We start from the raw sequence: 6,909 nt of genomic DNA, 5'->3' as shown, positions 1-6,909 counted from the left end.
TTCTACCTGCTTGTTGTTATATATTGTTAAAATGTTAAAAAATTAATTTAAAAAAAAGAAAAAAAAAAGAGGCCACACAGTACACTAGTGTTCACAGCAGCCTTATTCACAATAGCTGAAAGGAGGGGACACACTAAGGCCCATCAACAGATGAATGGATAAACAAACTGTGATACATCCATACAGGGAATACTATTCGGCCATAAAAAAAAAAAGGAATGAAGTTCTGGTACAATGAGTACATAGATGAACCTCAAAAACATCATGTTGAGTGAGATAAGCTAGACGCAAAAGGACAGATATTGTATTATTCCACTTATATGAAAATCCAGAATAAGCAAATTTATGGATTAGGGGTTACCAGGGGCTGGGTGGAGGGGCAATGGGAGTTTATTGCTGAATGGGTGCAGAGTTTCCGTTTGGGTGCTGAAAAATTGGTGATGATGGTGGTAAAACATTGTGAACATAATTTCATTGAATTGTACACTTGGTGATAGTTAAAATGGGAAATTTTGTGTTGTATATATGTTGCCACAATGAAAAATTTTGTCCATAATTCTCATATATAATATATATAAATAAAACAATGCAAGAACAGACCTAAATCTTTAGCACTTCCCTCTACCCCCACCCCTCACCTCCTTTCCTCTTGAGCAAGGATTCATCAATGGGAGGCGTCTCTTTCTTTGTAATGAGTTGGTACTTCTCACACAGGGGGGGAAAAATAAAGCATAAAACAAAACATTTATTTATTTTACATTCACAATTAGGTTTATTTCACGATCCATTACTTAATTTCTGAATGTTATAATTAAAAAATAAATCAATAAATGCCCACATCTTAATAGATTTATGCTTTCCAAAGAGACTATTTCATCAGGAACAGTGTCATCTTCAGGTAATTCAAAAAGGCCAATCAGGGACTACAATAAAGGAGTCCATAGCTAAGTATCTCAGTGTCCGTCATTGGGGGACATTCCTTTAGCAATTTGGTTATGCCAACTGCACAGGTCTTTTTCTCTACATTTCAGATACCTTCTGAATTTCAGGAATAATGATTTTCTCCAAAACCATTCCAAGCATTTCTGGTTGTATACCATCACATATTTCTTATAGTGCTAGGGCACCATATTCTATGCAATGCAAATTAATAAAAACTAAGAAATTTTTGATAAACTTGGTTGCTTTGGAATTCTGAAGTCTTTGGAATAGCAGAATGAAGATTTGCTCCCTATACTGGTCAACTGAATCCGGAGGTTTGTACTCTATTCATACTGTTGAGAAGTTACAAACCTTGGTGGTCATTTGTTTTAGATGCGATCAGCTTCTGGAAGACACCTAGTAACCCAGGGATTTTGTCAGCTGCAGCACTTGCTGTTGTATTTGAGCCACATTCTAAGAATGCTTGGAGAAGCCTCACCAGAGCAGGGATATTTCCTGTTCTTTCCCAAAGCACTGGCTGAAGGAGGTGAGGAAATAAGGCCATATAGGAAGAAGGGATGTCATTTTTGTGTGTTTCCAGAAGCAAAGACATCACTTGAAAGACGTATGGGATAAATTCTTGCATATCATTTTGTAAAATTTCAGTAAACACCAGAAACAAAGCCTCCTCAGCATTTACAACAGTGGCAGGGGTAGATTTGCAAGTTATTCTTATGGATAAACATATTGCTTCAAACATGTAGTGATTAAAGTGAGGTTTGCTTGAGTTCTTACTAACAGCTAATAGCTTCTGTGTAAGCTGAGTGATGAGAGTAGGGATGTAGGGGATTATGGCTTCTTATAGGAGGGAAAAACTCCTCATGATGCTTTCATAATATATTCATTTTCTGAAGAGCCAGGAAGTGTGAGTGCTTTGAAAAGGTTTGTTACCACAATCTCAACAAGCGGTGCGATTTCTGCAGCTGTGAAGGTCCTGCGTTGCTGGGTCACCTCACTGGGAGCAGCCTTTCCGGAGCGAGTGCTGCGTAGGTATCAACAACACTTTCAGCTTGAAGATGATTTATGAGGAGCGAAATAGGGACTAAAAGATGCTCTTTTGATACTTGATTCCTAAAAATCATAATATACTTGATACCATCAGCTTTAAGGGCAAGACATTCATTCACATTAGCTGGCTTTAAATCAGGCAGAATGTGATTCACAAAGAAGCTCAGTCAGGTTTACAAGTTCATTTGCTTGTGTATTTCCGTGCTTCTGTGTTTGGGCTTTCGATGCTAAAGACGTCACTAGGTAAATGGCTGCATCTTTGTGCAGATGGATTTTTTGCATATTCGTGCAGCATGGAATTAACATAACCAGAGGAGATTCCTGTCATGGGTCCCTCAAAAAACTTGCATAATCCTCGAACTAGATCACAAGCAGCCCTGCCTCTAGTGTCAATATCAGATCCTTCTAAATCTCTTCTTGTGTACTCCTCAGCATTACCTTCAAATGCTTCCTTATCAGCAGCTCTAAATTCCATGTTAGGTACAATAACCTTTTCACAGATACTTGTCAGCATGTTCTGGTCCTCAAACAGATTCTTATAATGAGGTCTCCCACAAACTGAAGCCAGAAACTGAATTGCGTTACTTACCAACAAATCATATTTAACCTCTTGGTCTGTTGTAACTAATAAATTCCAGATTGCTGTGACAAAACAGGGCAGGTACTGCTGAAATTCTTCATCGTACTTTTGTGTATAGAGTGCAGCATTATCACAAATCTGGGATTTTAAGAGCTCCAGTAAGCCCGCTTCGTTTTCACCATCAGTTTGTAGAAGCTTATTGTCTAATGTCAGAAGGGTATGAAAACTATACATCCAAGTTTCCACATTATCTTCAAAAAATTCAGGGAGATCCTGAAAGTTTAAACTATAGAACAGTTTTGAGATCAGAATCAGGATGAAAACAGAATCCTCAGGGCAGAGGCATCATTTGCATGGGTGCTGCAGAGTTCAATTGCGGCCTTAAATAGATTAAAGGTAAAGCAAAGGCAGCCAGAACAAGTTGGATTTCAGTTCATAACCCGTTTGACTTAAACTCAGGGCGGTATCTTTTAAATAATGAATGTGCTGTACGAAGGGCCCCATTAATAACATGGAAATCACTCTGAAAGCGATTCACCATCTCTGTCAACACGTCAGGCCATTTCTGGAGGAAATCTTCTCTGCCAATGCTAATGGCATCACTTAACTGCTTCTGAATTTGCTCTGGACTGCTAAGCTTCAAGTGCAATACGTTGGTTTAATGGCTACTCATAAAATGGTCAGCTTCGCAAATTTTATTTGGTTCATCTTCAACAATTCTCCGGTTCCTTTTAATATAGATCTTGAATGTCACTGAGGCACACATTTTTTTTTTTTTTTTGGAGAAATTTATTCTCTCACTGTTTTGGATGACAGATATCCTAAATCAAAATAGCAGAGCTACTTCCTTCTAGAGGCTCTGAGAGGGAATCAATCTTTTCTATAGCCCACTTCCAAGCTTCTGGTGATTCTGGCAATCCTTAGAGTTCCTTGGTTTGTAGATGCCCCACTCCAATCTCTGCCTGCATCTTCACATGGCCTTATCTTCTGTGTCTCTTTACCTGTGTATATTAAATCTTCCTCTCCTTTCTTTTTTTTTTTATATATTTCTAACATTTTTTTATTAATTAAAAAAAATTAGCTAACACAACATTTAGAAATCATTCCATTCTACATATACAATCAGTAATTCTTAATATCATCACATAGATGTATGATCATCATTTCTTAGTACATTTGCATCGATTTAGAAAAAGAAATAGCAAGACAACAGAAAAAGAAATAAAATGATAATATAGAGAAAAAATAAAAATAAAAAATACAAAAAATATATAAAAAACAAAAAAAACTATAGCTCAGATGCAGCTTCATTCAGTGTTTTAACATAATTACATTACAATTAGGTAGTATTGTGCTGTCCATTTTTGAGTTTTTGTATCTAGTCCTGTTGCACAATCTTCTATCCCTTCAGCTCCAATTACCCATTATCTTACCCTATTTCTAACTCCTGATGGTCTCTGTTACCAATGACATATTCCAAGTTTATTCTCTAATGTCGGTTCACATCAGTGGGACCATACAGTATTTGTCCTTTAGTTTTTGGCTAGTCTCACTCAGCATAATGTTCTCTAGGTCCATCCATGTTATTACATGCTTCATAAGTTTATTCTGTCTTAAAGCTGCATAATATTCCATCGTTTATGTATATACCACAGTTTGTTTAGCCACTCGTCTGTTGATGGACATTTTGGCTGTTTCCATCTCTTTGCAATTGTAAATAATGCTGCTATAAACATTGGTGTGCAAATGTCCGTTTGTGTCTTTGCCCTTAAGTCCTCTGAGTAGATGCCTAGCAATGGTATTGCTGGGTCGTATGGCAATGAGGCACACATTTTGATGACACTATCTTGAGACTTTTCCAGTAATGTTAAAAGCAACAGGGGCTAATTCTGGTTTCCTTCTACAGATTCAAGAAACTTCTCAGCTGGGCGTCTGATGGTAGAATCAGGTCAAGAGTTTTCTTTAAATACTCTGTTAGTGTTTGCAAATTTGCATCACTAAGATCCACTGGTACAGAGCTGCAATAAATCAATTACAATAGACTCATCTAAATCCTGCATTCTTCTTTGCTGAATGAATGGCTGGAACTTAAATCTAGCTTCTTCCCACAGACCCTCAGTTATAGATGAAGACTTTTGGGATAAAACCTTTGTTTTCCAAGGTCATCTCACACACATCTGAAACATAAACTGTTCTGAGCTGTGGGCCCATTTCCTTAGATATTTTCTTCACATTGGAGAACCATTCCTGAGACCTCACATCTTACGGGGACGAAGAAGGGAATCCCAGCCGCGCACGGTGGCAGGCACTACCCGCACCTGCTGCTGCTCCGCTGCACGTTCGAATCCTGGCAAAACGGCCAGCGGCGAGCCTCAAAACATTTATATTTTCATATAAAAACAAGTTGAAGGGCGCATGGGTGGTTCAGTGGTAGAACGCTCGCCTTTCATGTGGGAGACCTGGGTTCGAGTCTCGGACCATGCACCCCCCCCAAAAAAAAATTTTTTTTAAACAAGTTGAATTGTCATTTCCTATAAGAACCCTGGAGCCCCAAAACACCTAGAAATGTAAGCTTCTTCCGGGAAGCTGTGTGAATTTATGTAATGTAAAAAGTCATCAATGGCTGCTCAATGAATTAACGTTTTAATTTAAATGTTTAGTGAATTAATGTTTTCTGACTGCAAGGGCTACTACTGTGCATTTTAAAAATAGAAAATGGGTTTAAAAATTATGAAAAAAATTCTTCCAGTTTTTCCAACGGGTATTTAAAAGTTTGTGGGTACAATTTTATATAGCATATTTTCCTTTCTTCTTTCTCTCATTTTTTCCTCATTTTGCCAGTTTTTAAGGTCCAAATATGTGCTGTAGACTGTGTGAGCTATGGGGGTAAGAACAACCAGAAAAAAGGGTGACACACAGATGGGAGCTTCCATTTGTGGAGGGCTTGCTGTGTGCCCGGCACTGTGCTGACACTTTGGTTCTCACAATTCTTGATATTATTACCATCTCACAGATGAGAAAACTGATATATGAAGATTAAGTGAACTCATTGGGGATGGGGATACACAAATAATAAGTGGCAAGAGGGCAAATTGGAGCCAAGATCTATCTTACATCAGAGAACATGCTTCTACCTTGTACTAAGTTTATGAATTTACCCTCTATGGGAAACAGCCAGCATAGCAACTGACAATTAAAATATATACTAGACAACGTATAGGCTACTCCGAAAATGCAGTGAATGCTTTTTCATAAGTAATCTCTCTTTTTTAAGCTAAAAATTATTGATTGATTTGTTAAACCACAATGGGTAGGGTGCATGGTTGTTCCGTGGTAGATTGTTCCCTTTTCATGTGTGAGGCCGGCTTTGTTTCCCAGACCATGCAGCCCCCCCCCCCAAAAAAAGCACAATGGGTTCCTTTTTCTAAATAAATGTCTTTTCTTTCTTCTTTTTTTCTTCATGGGCAGGCACCGGGAATCGAACCTGGGTCTCCAACATGGCAGGTGGGAATTCTGCCACTGCGCCACCATTGCATTGCCCTAAATATCTTTTCTAATCAAGTCTGGAGTCCTTAAGAACTAGTGAAATAATGTAAGTCAGAAACCCTAGGAATATAGATATCAGGAAACCAAGATAATGTACTTTATAGATGAGACTAGGATAATTTAAAATAATTATTTACTTTTATTAAGAAGAAATAACTGGAATCCACATTCCAGATCTCTAAGAAGGTTTGAGTACTTTAGAACAAGAAATATTTTAAGGCTTTGGAAAGAAATTAAAATTATTGCCTGGAATAGGACTGCAGGTTTTCTTTTCAATTAAATTATTATTATTTTTTAGCCCAGAATTTTGAATTTAAAGAACTGATGGGCTAGATGAAAGCTCCAATTAACTGCAGAGGCAGGCCCTTGGTATTTATCACCTCTGGCAAGGATTTTTTTTAATTGGGTGCTGTTGTCTTGAAAGGTAAGGGTTCAGAAATAAAAGCTTTAGAAGTCCCTACATGGGCTTTAGTTGCTTTGCCCTGATCTTCTGCAGACATCTTTTCCAGAGATCACCTGAATTTTGTTGAGGAGATTTTTTGCATGTTCTTTTATTGGCAGTGGAAGTTTATATTAAATAAACAAACATAATTTGCAACTGTTTCTTCAGAATAATGTTACAGCTGAAGCAAAACAGAGATGAAAGGAACACCTGGGAAAATACTCTTATGCAAATGCATTTGGTGGTTTGAGTGCCTTCACTCTGGAATATAAATAAAGAATATGCTGAAATTGATACAGTTGCCTAAGCCTTATCCAGTAAATGCTTATTCTGAACTCAACACTGTATGTAG

General features: G+C 37.7%; 1 pseudogene; it reads right to left on the bottom strand.

The window, feature by feature from the left end:
- Positions 1 to 791: 791 nt before the first annotated feature.
- Positions 792 to 6,615, bottom strand: LOC143680592 (exportin-2-like; annotated as a pseudogene).
- Between the last annotated feature and the right edge of the window lie 294 nt (positions 6,616 to 6,909).

Source organism: Tamandua tetradactyla, chromosome 4 (genome assembly GCF_023851605.1).
Source record: "Tamandua tetradactyla isolate mTamTet1 chromosome 4, mTamTet1.pri, whole genome shotgun sequence".
In the NCBI taxonomy this organism is placed as follows: Eukaryota; Metazoa; Chordata; class Mammalia; order Pilosa; family Myrmecophagidae; genus Tamandua; species Tamandua tetradactyla.
Note: the sequence above shows the minus strand (reverse complement) of the source record. Positions and strands in the feature narration are given on the sequence as shown.